Below are 12,693 nucleotides of genomic sequence, written 5' to 3'. Positions count from 1 at the left end.
TTCCCCTGCCTCTGCTCCTCTCCTACCCACTAAATACATACATACATAATACATATATACATACACATATGCTCGAGCTCCGTGAAGGCCCACAGCTACCCACTTGCCTGGAATAAACGTCGCATGTCCTCTCTTGCATAGTCCTCACATCCTGTCCATTCTGTCTCAGATTTCTCAACTCTGGCTCCTTCTCTGGATTGCCCCTGATTTAGGCTGGGCCTTTAGCAACGCTTGCCTGGATTATCGCCTTGAGGCCCCTGGGGCACTTCTGATGCTGACTTTTGGGGTGATCTGTTAAAAGAGGGGGGAGGCTGTTTCAAATAACGCCCATTGCTTCCGAGTACCTAAAGGAAAACCTACACTCTTCAACCAGGCTGAAAACTGCGCAGACCCTGTCCCCCTCTGGCGTAGAGGGCTGATCCCCACGCCTGGCATCTGTGGTCAGGTCTCCTCCAACCCCAGACTGATGAGTGTCCAAGGAGAGGCGGGAGTGGGGCACAGGGTTAGAAAGGACCAGAGAACAAGTTCTCCCCACCCCACCCCCCCAAACCAAAGCTGAGTCCAAATCCCAGCTGTTGCCACAGCCGTGTGTGGTCTCAGTCACGTGCTTTCCCTTCAGTTCATTTGGCTTCTCTTAGGTCAGAGGAGCATGTATGGGAAGTGGCCCAAGCTCCCGATATCATCAGCTGTCCCTTAGCCCCTCACCCTGTCCCGTTAAAACGACAGGCCCCCAGGCCCTGCTCTGGTTTGACGGATGTGCCCAGAGCACGTCACACTTTCTCTGGGTGGGGGTGTGTGGCAGAAACAGGGGGACCCCTGAACTATGGCAGCCCTTCCAACCCTACTCCTTTTCTCCCCTCCCCCCCATTTCCAGTTTATTTCGGGAGGGTGTGAAAGTTAAAACAAATACACTCATCCTGACACCACATACCAGAGAGAACCTCAACCCGTTCCCCCAAAAAAGCCAACGCAGGCACACATTGAGGTTTCTTAAATACATGGTCCGCTGCCCTCCTCCCCACCCTTTCCACTCTGGGCAACACAGCACCTGACCGGCCAGCGCATGTTCCACTTGCACGTATTTTAAGAACTAGAGTGTCCAACAGACCAAATTCCAGAGTTGTTTTTCAACTTCTTTGCCCGCAGAAATCGGGCCCTCTGTGGCCTGACCAGCATCCTCCCCTATCCCCGGGTGCCAACTCACTGGCGGGAAGATGGTCAGATTGGTTTTGCTCCTGGGAGGGCCTTCCCTGCTGAGGACTGTCGTCTCCTTAGAAACCCCCTCCTCCTGGCCCAGGTTTGGTAGGTCCCCACTGACAGGGCGCTCAGGCCAGACTGAGGGGAGTCTGAAGCTCGGTCCCTCGGCTGTGCTCCGTGGACAGTCTGTGCGGGGCCCACAGCAGCTGTGGGTACAGAGGACAGTGGCCACCTTTCAGCCTCTGGGAAGACAGGTGTGGGGGTGTCCGGTCTGGTCTGAGGAGGGAATGGTGGACCCCATTCTCAAGAGTATCTCAATCTTGTCTGGTGACACATGGGAGCACGGCTTACCACTGGGCTTGGGGCAGCCCCCCACAGACCTGGACCCTCAGCCTTGGTTGGAGGATATGGTGGTCCTTAGGCAAAGGGGAGGAGATGGTGCCACATCTCGGCTTGTGAAAGGTGAGAGGCAGAATGTACCTGGTCTGTAAAGCCAGGGACCTACCTCCCTGGGGGAGTAAGGGTCAGAGCTTGAGAAGCAGGGAAACACTGGGGCCCAGCAAGGCGGCAGAGGGAGAGGGAGGCGGACAGGAGGCGTCAGTCTTCACCTCACCCATTTTGGGTCCTCTGACCCCAACCTCTCCATCCAGAGAGAGGTAAAAATGGTCTTTTTAAATTTAGCTATTGAGGAGCTAATGGCGACACCTGGATGGCCAGGGGCAAATTTCCCGGATCTTCTGAATAAAGGGTGGTTTGGGGGTGTGGGCATATGTGTTTATAATAAACCAGAGAAGCGGAAGACTGCTGAGCCAGCCAGGGAGCTAGGTGTCAAAGATAAGCACATTAAAGGGGTGAAAACAGATTTTATTCCGTAACCACTGACAGTGGGGGGAAGAGCTGAGCTTCTTTCGACCTGCGCAGAGGTGACTGGGTTTTTCGAGGGAGGAGGGAAGGGCGAGTGGTGGGGTGGCTGGGGCGGGGTGGTGTCCAGTGGTCAGAGAAGTGCAAAATGAAAGGATTGGCCAGGGTAAATGCAATTAGGCCAGGGTTGCCTGCTAGCTGGCGATGATCAAAGTCCAGATTATATCCTCCCACAGAGACTGGGAGCCAGGCCCTGTCCTTCCCTACGATCACATTTCAAAGGAATGGCTTTCAGATCCTTGAGAAAGACACTCCTGCATTGCAGGAGATACAGATATACCTCAAGGGGATAGAGGAAGGAGCCATAATTGTAAGCCCTTTTAGGGAAATGCTCTAAGAAAGGCAAATGGAGGCCTATCAGCAGGTGTTTGCCAGAGCAAACACTGGATTCTTCGACAGGCACTTTAAAGAGGGGCTGGGGTCATCCTAGGGACTTTGAGGGATCCAGCCCTATGCTTCTAGAAGCTGTGCTAGAATTCGGTGCACGGGGCTCAATACATTTATTAGATGCTGGGTTCTGCTGTTCTTATGAGCACCTCACATCCCCTCCTTGAGATCAGGGTGAGGGCCTGGTCCCTCTGAAGCTGGAGCGGGTGTTCACGGAGGCGGAAGGAAGCCAACACGTCAGCACTCACCTCCCTGCTTTGCCTGACGACATGTGTCTAAGACGGATGGCCTGGCGTCTCCCTCCCCCACACTCTGCAGCAGAAGAAAGGTAAGCCATGGGAGCAGTGGTGGCCACCCACAGCTCCTGACCAATGCCATGGTACAAAATCCTCAGTGTTGGGGCATCTGGGTGGCTCAGTTGTTAAGCGTCTGCCTTCAGCTCAGGTCATGATCCCAGGATCCTGGGATCGAGCCCCACATCAGGCTCCCTGCTCAGCGGGAAGCCTGCTTCTCCCTCTCCCACTCCCCTTGCCTGTGCTCCCTCTCTCACTGTGTCTCTCTCTGTCGAAAAAATAAATAAAATCTTTTTTTAAAATCCTCAGTGTACAGTGTACAGAAAGGACTCCCTCCTTACACAGTAGGGAGCTGGAAGCATCTTCAGCAACCGCAGGTAAGTCCCAACCATTGTCACTTTGCCCCATGATACCAGGACCCTGAGTATGCTGGGTCCTCCTGGTTCCCAATAGGAGGGGGCCTCTCAAAATGCTGGGTGGGTCGAGTCATGGGAAAGGTGTAGGTGGAAGAGGAAATCGGAAGATCAGGCAGGAGCAGGAAAGGGAGGGAATGGGACTGAGAGTTGACTTCTGTTAGCCCAGGACCAAGATGGTGAAATTCTTCAAGCATCCTCAAGAGGGCGCCTGGGTCTCTTGAAAGGACCAATTCAGGCACAACCTGAGCTCACCCCGCAGAAGGCTGTACCCACTGTCCGCTCAGAGCATAGCCCACCCCCCCCCCCAAGAATCTGGCAGTGGCCAGCGGCTCGGGTCAGCAGTGATAAATGACTCACCAGTGTAGAAAGAACGCACTCTTGGCTAATGGCTGATCCCCACAACTGTCATGCATTAGAATGGGGTAAACGCAGTTGATGAAGTTCTAGAACCTAGGTGAGGTTTGGTGGGCTGAGGTCCGGAGCCGATGACCAAGAAAGAATTCTTGAGACATCTTTGGTGCAAAATGGTGGTTTATTAAAGCACGGGGACAGGGCCCGTGGGCAGGCAGAGATGCGGCCGCGCCGGGTTGTGAGGGGTGGTTGGTTATATACGCAGGAGTTGGGTAGGTGAGGACAAAGGGGTATTCAGAAGGGCTATTGGGGCAAAGAATACTATCAGGATATTGAAGGCTTAGTTACTATCAAGTAAAGACAATTGAGAGTCTCCTGGTGGAATGTTACATTCCTGCCATCAAGCATCCTTGTTAATGAGATTTAGGTTTAGAAGAAATTTAACTTTATTTACTTTTCCTTCTACCTCCACCTCCTTCGGTTTTTATGGAGGGGAGGGTGACATTAGGCTTGAGAAACTGAGTTCTGTGTCTTTGGAATTTGGGCTATTGATAAGGTAACTTCTTTGTTTGTAAATCTCAAGGACATTTGCAAACCAAGGGAGACTCCTGTCTTGTAGGATTGTGATCTTAGCAAGTTAACTATTTATCATTTTATGGCAGTCAGGGGTGCCTGAGGAATGCTACACCTATGGAGGGGAGCGGATGGAAGGGGGGGGTGCAAGGCGCCAGCTCTTGCTTTGTCCTCAGCCAGCCTCCTGCTCCCTCATCACAGTGGTAAACACAGTGTAGAGCCGTCCTGCCCACATTCCCGCAGACTGCCGGTGCACTCGATCTCTGGCCTCCTAGGCTTTTCGGAAAACACAGAGTCAGGAAACCCCTTCTTTAGGAGACCCAGGTGTCGCCAACCACTCCTAGCCACTGCCCAGGTGGGCTGGGGGGAGCGGTCAGGCCCCCTTTGTTTCCTCCCTGCCAGGTAACTGCCGGCGGAGGACAGCTGGTGCAGGACCCCCTTTCCCCTCCCCATAGCCATGAGAAGGGAACTTTCCCCTGGGTCTCCACTAACACCCGTCCTGCTTCTGCAGCCCCCAGAACTATCACACACCGGAGCGGGAACCATGACTGTACTTCACGGGACTAGGATCCGAGGGGCTGAGGGAATGAGCTATGGACTTCTCACAGATAACATTCTGGGTACCTGGGACCCTGGAATTCCTAATCAGCTTCTAGATCTTTCCCAGGTACACCCTGTCAAGGATGGACTGTGCCCACCACTGCATTTACCCCATTCTAGTGCATGACAGATGTGGGGATCAGCCATTAGCCAAGAGCCCGTTCTTTCTACACTGGCGAGGAGCTCAAGGGAGTGTGAGAATCCTAAATTCCAACTAGCCTTTTCCGGTCATAATGAAGTTATATTCTGTGAAGGCTGGAAGACAGACCATATTTTAAGCTGTTAGGTCTGCTTGTCATCGTATTTAGTATACGATTTATGGGCCCATGTTCTACTCCCGTCCTGGGCCATCCAAATGTTAAGGACAGGCCTGTGTAGTGCTCCTGAAGGGTATGGCAGGGAGAGTCCTCTTGTGGCCTCCTGGGAGGGATGAGATTTGGGATGAGATTGGGGACAAGAAGGAAGCTGGGCCAGGGCCAGCTTGTCTGGTGTGGGAAGGCGACTCACCAAGGACCCCTGGGGAGAGCTAGCGAAGGCAGGAGGTGGGGAAGACAAGTATCATTGGTCCTGTCTCCCTTCTCTGTCCTTCAGCACGGCATTCAGGCACAGGGTAGGCTCTCTCCTCCTAGCTGGGCCACCAGAGGCCACCACACTTCCCTTCTGCCACCTGCCAGGCAGGGTGGGCAGGGAAGAGCACTGGACTAAGAGCCAGGAGACCTGAGATCAGGGCCTGGCTCTGCAGTTTCTTCCCTTCCCATTTCCCCTTTGCAGAGTGAGCATCATAACAACAGCCCAGCTCCTTCTTGGGTTTTTCTCTCCTTTGTCAAAGGAGACCGTGGGACTCAGCATTGTCCCAGCAGTGGAGCACCAGGCAACTGTGGCTTGTGTCACCAGTGGCTCTGGGGCCCCCACTCCCAGAGCCCAACCCCCACCCCCTTGCAACGGCAGATGCTCCCTGAGAGAAGGGAGCAGAGTTGAGTGGGGGTGCACGGACTCCAGTTGCTGCACTAAGTTTCCCAATACTTTTGCCAAGAAAAGATGCAAAGCATCTCTCCAAATAGTGAGGGGGTTCACACATTGGTCAAGGGAGGGGGGCAAACCCCCAACTCTGTGGTGCCCTCACTGTCAGCCTCTAAGACAGAACGCAGCATCCTTTTGTCCTCGAGCTGATGGATCCCCTCCCCAGTTAGGGAGCCCCCCGGGGCCGTGGGAACTGCTGTCCCCCCAACTCACACGACCCGGGAAACCTGCCCAAACCGGCCAGACAGTCCTCAAGGCCGGGAAGCCAGGGCGGACAAAGGGGAAGGTCGAGGGGGCAGAAATGGACAGGTGCTCCCGGGCATCCTATTGAGCGCGTGCGCTGGCACGGACACCGGGTGGCCGCGGCCGGCGGGTGGCCGGGGCGCGTGCTGGCCTCCGGCGTCGCGGGAGCCCTTGGGAACTAGAGCCGTGCCGCCCAGCCCGGCGATCGGCTGCAGCCCGCACGGTGGCCGCGGGGCGGAGCCCGAGGACCGGAGACGCCCGAGCACCTGGCCTCCGCCGCGGGGAAGGAGCGGGCGCACCGCGTCCTGGGTCGCCCCTGGCCGCAGCGCCGCAGGGGTCCCGGTTGCCCCAGAGCGGGGCTGCGGGGCTGCGGGGCTGCGGGGCTGCGGCGCTCGGGACCCGCGGGGTGGCGGGGAGGCCGTCCTCGGACCCTGTGGCCCGCGGCGGGGAAGCCTGTCTGGGACGCGGGACGGAGGGCGCGGGGAGCCCCGACTCCCGGGCAGGACCGAGGAGGGCGGAGGCGCCGCGCACACTAAAGCGGGTCCCCTCCCCGACACGGGCACACGGGGACCGCGTCCCCCAGACGACACGCCGGGCAGAGAGAGCTCGCACTGCAATCCTGGACGGCCTCCCGGGGCACAACACCCTCTACTCCTCGCCCCCTCCTCCATCTCAGTGGGTTTGGGGTGTGTCAGGGGGTGACTTCTCTGAAGAAGAGTGTCAGGACTCTGGGGAGGATGGAAAAGGGAGGAACGAAGGGCCGAGGAGGTACAAGGGGTGAGAACAAGAGGCGTGGAGGCGGGATGTCTGAGGCAGATTAATTTAAGGCCCCGTGTCTGGAAAGGAGATGGTGACCAAGTTCTTTTTCTAGGTTGCCGGTTTCACTTTGTAGTTCTTTTCTCTTATTTTCTTTTTTCTTTTCTTTCTCTTCTCTTTTTTCTTTTATTTTTCTTTTGACTATTACAAAAGTTTATTTAAACTAAAACTTTGGGTAGAAAATGCACATGACCTGATTTTTATGTTGTGGTGGAACAGGTGTTATGGAGCGGGGACATGTGGAAGGAGTTGGTTTTTCTGCTGAATACACTCATGGTTTATGTTCCGTTCAAGGCTTCTAACGTGATAAGACTATTTCTTCGTATTCCCACCATTCCAATATTATTCTGCTGCTCACTAGCTCCCATCTCCCCACACTCATCTGGCACAGGATTCATAAAGGTATCAAACCCCCGACACCATTCAATGTTCATGATAATTTCTTGTCCATATATGTTTTCAACTCGGGAAGGGGAGCTTGGTTCATGGTGTTTATTTGGGAGCCCAAAGATGTCGCCAAAAGGAATTCATGGCGTCTGTCATGGTCTCCTTGTATTTCTTAAAAGGACTGCATAGGGGTTCCTGGGTGGTGCCCAGTGGGTTAAGTATCTGACTCTTGATTTCCGTGGAGGTCATGATCTCAGGGAGCTGGGGCTGGTTTCGGAGGGAGGCTTCACCCTGAGCGGGGAATCTGCTTGAGATTCTCTCTCTCCCTCTGCCCCTCCCCCTACCCCCCCATGTTATATATAGATAGGTAGATAAATAAATAAATAAAATCTTCTAAAAAAACACAAAACTCGGGACGCCTGGGTGGCTCAGTTGGTTGGACGACTGCCTTCGGCTCAGGTCATGATCCCGGAGTTCTGGGATCGAGTCCCGCATCGGGCTCCCAGCTCCATGGGGAGTCTGCTTCTCCCTCTGATTTCTCCTCGCTCATCTCTCTCTCACTACCTCTCAATAAATAAATAAAAATCTTTAAATAAAAAAAAAATAAATAAATAAATAAAAAACACAAAACTCTGACAACATAGCACAAGTTTTTTTGTTTTACCATTTCTCACCCTTGTTAAAAGTAATGCATGTTCATTGTCAGACCATTAGAAAATAATGAAAAAGAGAAAAGCAAAAATACAAATAGTTCACCATCTCATATCCCAGGGACTATCTTTCTTTCTTTCTCTCTCTTTTTTTAAAAGATTTTATTTATTTATTTGACAGAGAGAGAGAGCGAGCACGCACAGCACAACCAGGGGGGAGGAGCAGAGGGAGAAAGAGAAGCAGACTCTCCACTGAGCGGAAGCCCACTGTGTTGGCCCCATCCCATGACCCCAGGATCATGATCCTAGCCAAATGCAGACCCTTAACCTACTGAACCACGTAAGCACCCTATCTGTTTCCTTTTTAAAGGTTTTAACATTTTTTATTATTTATTTATTTATTTTTTTAAAGATTTGTTTTTTAAGTACTCTCTATACCCAATGGGAGCTTGAACCCACAACCCCGATATCAAGAGTCGCGGACTTCACCAGCCAGCCAGGAGCCCCCAGGGACTTTGAATCGTTCACATTTTCTGCTATAAATATTACACGATCACACCATACATGGTTTTCCATCCTAGTCTTCAAAACATGATTTTTAAAGTATGTGGAGTATTCCATTGGAGAACAAGAGGCTTGGGTTTATATCCTTTAAAATATATCATAATAATATGGTAATCAAAGTCCTTGAATCTTTGTCCTCGTCTGACTTTTTAGGCTAAGTTACTAAAAATGGAATTATTAGATCTAATTCAGTGGTTTCAAGCTTGGCTGCACATTCCATTGCTCTGGGGAGTTTTACAGAAGGCCATGGGTGGGGTCTAGGCCTTGTGTGGGGTTTTGTGTTGTTTCATTTATTTTAAATTTTTTTGAGTAAGGAAGCTCACCACCGGGAGATCAAGAGTCACATGCTCTCCTGACAGCCACCCAGGTGCTCCTGGGTCTTACTATTTTGAAAATGTTCCTTCTCCAGGAGATTCCTGTGTGCAGTCCCAGTTTGCAGAGTAGGGATTTACGGGTAGAAACATTTATCTTAGTTTACTTTTATCCTGAAAGAAATATGTACTTCTAGAAAGATATTCAAACAGAAAGGAAGGAATAAAAGGCCTCAGACATAATACCTCAGACAAGATAACCAACCCAACCCACTTTCTCTCCTACTCCTAGGGGATCCCCGTTAGTTGTTTTGGGCTGGTGGCCCTGCCTTTTCGTGTGCATGTATATGTGTATAAATATACGTATATGTTTGAAAACAAATATGTATGTGATGGGTACACGGCAGATCAGGCAAATAACAGCACCCCCTTTAAACAAATAAATAAAATAATATCTACTCATTATTAAAAACAAGTCAAACAATATAGTAGTATAATATAATAGTGTACTCCAAAAAAAAAATAGTTTCAGACAGCTGGCAATCTGAGTCCAGTACCACTGAAACTAAACCACAGTTCCCACCATTATCAGCATTGCATTTCGAACACTGGGTTTTGTGAAAAGATGGAATGAAGGGGACCCACAAATGTTTTGGGGAGAGTGGCAAAGAGCAAACTGTTCTGCTTCCTGCATAAGCTAGCACTCACTTAGCTAGTGCTATAAACCGAATGTTTGGGGCGCCTGGGTGGCTCAGTGGGTTAAAGCCTCTGCCTTCAGCTCGGGTCCTGATCCCAAGGTCCTGGGATTGGGTCCCACATCGGGCTCTCTGCTTAGCGGGGAGCCTGCTTCCCCCCTCTCTCTCTGCCTGCCTCTCTGCCTACTTGTGATCTCTCTCTCTCTCTGTTAAATAAAATCTTTTTATAAAATAAAATAAACTGAATGTTTGTGCCCCTTTCACCAAAATTCATATGTTGAAACCCAAGCCCCAGTGAGATGGGATTAGGAAGTGGGGGGATGCCAGGCTGGTTCAGTTGGTGGAGAATGCAACTCTTGAGTTCAAGCCCCACATTGGGTTTAGAGATTACTTTAAAAAAAAAAAAAAGCAAGTGTGGCCTTTGAGAGGTAATTAGGTCATGAGGGTAGAGTCCTCATAAATGGGATTAGTGCCCTTATAAAAGAAACCCCAAAGAGTTGGCTTCCCCATCCCCCAGTGAGAGCTCCCGGCAAGATGGCGGTCTGTGAACCAGGAAGTGGGCTCTCACCAGACACCAAGTCTGCTGCTGCCTTGATCCTGGACTTCGGAGCATCCAGAACGGGTGAGAATTAAACTTCTGTGGTTGAGGGGCGCCTGGGTGGCTCAGTGGGTTAAAGCCTCTACCTTCGGCTCAGGTCATGATCCCAGGGTCCTGGGATCGAGCCCTGCGTTGGGCTCTCTGCTCAGCAGGGAACCTGCTTCCCTTCCTCTCTCTCTGCCTGCCTCTCTGCCTACTTGTGATTTCTGTCTGTCAAATAAATAAATAAAATCTTAAAAAAAAAACAAAAAACAAAAAACTTCTGTGGTTAATAATACACCCAGTCTATGGTACTCTGTTATGGCACCTGAAGGACTGAGTGGAGGTGGTGGCACTGTCAGCCTTATTCACCAAGCCCATACACACCTGGTTCCCTCTCAGTTCCTAGACTCCACATTCACTGATCCGTCCAAGCCTCCCTCTAAACCCCTCTGCTTGCTAGTCCCTCTCTTTCCTGCTGCCCTCCAACCTTGGATCTTCCCATAGTCTGCTCCTGCATGTGGAGCATGAGTATATGATAATTATATTTCAACTAATATTGTTGAAATAAATTCATTTGACAAAGAAAAAGTCTGGGTATCTATTCCATCTGCAGTCATTATCTGAAAACCACTCCATACACATTTTAAAAATAACTTTATAATTTCTTTATTTTTCTTCCTTTTTTTTTTTTTTAAGATCTTATTTATTTATTTGACACAGAGAGAGAGAGAGTACAAGCAGCGGGAGAGGCAGAGGGAGAGGGAGAAGCAGGCTCCCTGTAGAGCAGGGGAAACCTGGTGCGGGGCTCGATCCCAGGACTCCAGGATCATGACCGGAGCCGAAGGCAGTGGCTCAACCAACTGAGTCACCCAGGTGCCCCAAAATAACTTTATAATTTCTATTGTTATTTATTTTTTCATTTGTTCTGTGGTTGGACACTAAGTTGTTGCTATTAAAACCAATACTGCAGGGATACCTAGATGCTCAGTGGTTTAAAGCCTCGGTCTTCAGCTCAGGTCATGATCCCAGGGTCCTGGGATCGAGCCCCGAATGGTCTCTCTGCTCAGCAGGAAGCCTGCTTCCCCCTCTGTCTCTCTGCCTGCCTCTCTGCCTACTTGTGATATCTGTCTGTCAAATAAACAAATAAGATCTTAAAAAAAAAAAAAAAAACCAATACCGCAATAAATATTCCTTGTTTGTGTTGTTGTTGTTTTTAAGATTTTATTTATTTATTTGACAGGAGAGAGAGCTCAAGTAGGCAGAGCAGCCATCAGAGGGAGAGAGAGAAGCAGGATTTCCACTGAGCTGGAGCCTGATGCAGGACTCGATCCCAGGACCCTGGGATCATGATTCAAGCCAAAAGTGGCTGCTTAACCGACTGAGCCACCCAAGTGCCCTGGTTTGTGCTTTTATATGGGATGGTTTCAAGATCCAGGTGTCAGGGTCAAAGAGCACTTCTCTCCATGAGTGAGTGAGTCCAGGGGGTGAAGCTCTAAAGCCTGAGGGCCCGGGCAGGAGTGAGCGCTGCTCAAGACCACAGCAAAACTCTCCATTGTCACCCCTCAGCCCACACCCCCCCAACCCACAGCCTTGTAGAAATCAAGATGCTTCCCTATTGCCTGCCAGCCTTACCCTACTCAGGCTCAGACGCTTTAACAACGCTGACAATTAGTACACCACAGCAATTAAAGTAACATTCACAAAGCTTTAGTAATGCCTGAAACTTCCTGTGGAATATAAAATTTTACATCAGTATGACCACAGCAAGGAAAAGGGAATGCACTAAATAGAAAGAAATTATCTTAGAAGGCAGGATTTGTCATGGTTTTCAGTGGCGGAAACATGAAGGATTATTTTCTCCTCCTTGCATTTCCACATTTTTCTGTGCATGAAGAGGACCAGGTTATTTTTAAATGGTATGGTATAAATGAAAAGTTGGTGGGCGTCTTTTATAACGGAGGCTTCAGGCGATTACCAACCAGAGCCACAGATCAGTATTGGCATCACTAAGAATGGAACAACCTGACGGTATGTGACTTCCAAGGACATGAGATGTGAAGTACTTAGCACCGCCACTAAGCACCCCTGAAAGGTTCAATAGGAAACTTAAACCTGAATCTAATCAAGACTTTAGACCTAACTTTGTGTTCACAGGAAATACTGAGGATAAAGGAACAAGTTCAGTGCCATCGCAAAGGCACAAGACAGACAAATCCGGAATAGAGGACGTTGTACAGGATAACTGGGCTGTTTTCTTCAAAAAGGTAATAGTATGAAGAAGGGTGAGAGCAAGGAATGCTCTAGATTAAGAGAGCGTGGACTTGGGGTGCCTGGCTGACTCACCAAAGGAAAACGAGACGCTTGATCTCAGGGTTGTGAGTTTGAGCCCCATGCTGGGTGTAGAGATTACTTAAACAAGTAAACAAATACATAAAGAAATAAACTTTTAAAAAAGAATATCCAGGGGTGCCTGGGTGGCTCAGTCGTTAAGTGCCTGTCTTCGGTTCAGGTCATGATCCCAGGGTCCTGGGATTGAGCCCTGAGTGGGGCTCCCTGCTCAGCGGGGTGTCTGCTTTGCCCTCTCCCTCTGCCCCTCTTGGTCCCCCCACCCCCACCCCATGCTCTCTCTCGTTTACTCTCTTTCAAAAAAAAAAAAAGTGTGTGGACTTAACCAGATCCAGATTCAAAT

General features: G+C 50.4%; 1 long non-coding RNA gene and 1 pseudogene across 1 annotated transcript; one reads left to right on the top strand and one right to left on the bottom strand.

Annotated features, from left to right (window-relative positions):
- The first annotated feature begins 2,309 nt into the window (after positions 1 to 2,309).
- On the top strand, positions 2,310 to 12,242 carry LOC132003978 (uncharacterized). The gene is made up of 4 exons (XR_009400383.1): positions 2,310 to 2,833; positions 3,108 to 3,175; positions 9,942 to 10,046; positions 12,159 to 12,242. It is a non-coding gene; the product is annotated as an uncharacterized LOC132003978 (long non-coding RNA).
- LOC132004062 (small nuclear ribonucleoprotein G-like) lies at positions 7,096 to 7,304 on the bottom strand (annotated as a pseudogene).
- Positions 12,243 to 12,693: the final 451 nt, after the last annotated feature.

This window comes from Mustela nigripes, chromosome 16, assembly GCF_022355385.1.
Source record: "Mustela nigripes isolate SB6536 chromosome 16, MUSNIG.SB6536, whole genome shotgun sequence".
NCBI classification, from domain to species: Eukaryota; Metazoa; Chordata; class Mammalia; order Carnivora; family Mustelidae; genus Mustela; species Mustela nigripes.
Note: the sequence above shows the minus strand (reverse complement) of the source record. Positions and strands in the feature narration are given on the sequence as shown.